General features: G+C 45.6%; 1 non-coding gene across 1 annotated transcript; it reads left to right on the top strand.

Annotated features, from left to right (window-relative positions):
* Positions 1-554: 554 nt before the first annotated feature.
* TRNAM-CAU (transfer RNA methionine (anticodon CAU)) lies at positions 555-626 on the top strand. Its single transcript has one exon. It is a non-coding gene; the product is annotated as a tRNA-Met (tRNA).
* The last annotated feature ends 1,035 nt before the right edge of the window (positions 627-1,661 follow it).

The following is a 1,661-nucleotide window of genomic DNA, read 5'->3' as shown; positions in this document are numbered from 1 at the left end:
GAAAAAGCTATTTATGGTATGCTTATGTAAGCAACATCAATGCGATGGGGACCAGAGCGGGCATTTCCACGCAACCCGTTGGCTAGTCTCTAATGATCTGTCAACAAATTTATCTTCAATATAAATGCTGTTATGGTGATTGGATGCGAAAACCGATTGAGAATTTGTGCTATCTTGTGGAACCGACGAAAAGTATTTGAAAACCAATTAAAGAGTTGTGCTATCTTGTGGAACCGACGAAAAGTATTTGAAAACCAATTAAAGAGTTGTGTTACCGATCAAAAAAAGAAAAAAGAAAAAAGGGGGTGGTTCAAAAAGAGGCTTTTCTTCTTGTTCTCTCTTATCGTCGCAAAGCCAAAATATGTTCTTTTGCCCGCTCTCATCAAAGAGACGAGGCCTGCGCATCCTCCAACTGGCCCACGAGAGCAGTGTGCGAACTGATGCATCGCGTAGCCTACGCGCTTACGACATATGACATTGGATTCGGGAAGAGGAGCGCAAACAAGAAAAATTGTTGATTTAGAAGTATACATTCGCTCGAGTGTGAGCACCAAATCAGAGTGGCGCAGCGGAAGCGTGGTGGGCCCATAACCCACAGGTCCCAGGATCGAAACCTGGCTCTGATATCGCAGACACAGAGCGCTTTGGCGTCCCTCCGCTTCTTTTGCACCTGCCCATTTCTTTTTTCTCCTCTTTCTTCCCAATCTCTTCTTTTGTCATCATCAGCGGCTTCACTAGCCACACAATAAAAATGCAAGTGAGATTAACCAACATAACGGGATTCAACATTGAGGCTTATGCACAGCAATAACCAACATATTCCAAACATTGGCATGGATAACATTGAAGCAATTAGTCCCAACTGAGTTAGTGTAGTGGTCAAAGCTTGTGACTTGTAACCTCTAGGTTATGAGTTCAAGTCCCACTAGGCTCGCTCATGTTATAAAGGGACACCTATGCTCGCTTGATGTGTTTGGTTGCTCGGGCTCTTGCCCCTTGAACACTCGAGTGACTCCTCCTCCTCGGGTGGTGGATCACCCGAGATAGGAGGATCCATACGAGACCCCTCCGCTGCTCCAGCGCTCGACTCATCGCGGTGGTCATGGGGGATGCCTAATTCGTGGCTCTTGCCCGATGGTACGTGGCCCTTGCCCGACCATGATAATTGGCTAATTGTTGTAAGGGGAAATCGGCTCCACCCACTTGAGTGGGCCCCGGGTGTGTTCGAAAAAAAAACATTGAAGCAATTGATGGATCTAAGCAACAAAAGGGATAGCAGGTGTGTGTGGATTTAGTTAATAAGAGAATATAATGCACGAGAATTGTCAAGGTTATAGGAAGCACATTACTCCCACAAGCCTCTATGCACTATAGACCCTTCCGTGTGGTATTCACCCCGGCACCAAGCAAGGCCTTGATTTGGTTAAGGAAAATTGAGAAAAACCCTTAAATGTGTGCATGGATCACAATACAACACATATAAGAGGTAAACTTCATGTGCAAACACCAGGAGCATTGATTACATAGGATGCCAAACAGGGTCATCACCACCATAAACCTATGCGATACAAGTTTGGCAAAAAAACATTTCACAACCAAAAATGGGCTAGCACCGCCTACTATTGCCGAAAATGGGCTATCACCCGCGCCGCCTACGACAA

The sequence above is a fragment of the Cibotium barometz genome, chromosome 5 (assembly GCF_041138505.1).
Source record: "Cibotium barometz isolate CiBa-2024 chromosome 5, ASM4113850v1, whole genome shotgun sequence".
Taxonomy (NCBI): domain Eukaryota; kingdom Viridiplantae; phylum Streptophyta; class Polypodiopsida; order Cyatheales; family Cibotiaceae; genus Cibotium; species Cibotium barometz.
Note: the sequence above shows the minus strand (reverse complement) of the source record. Positions and strands in the feature narration are given on the sequence as shown.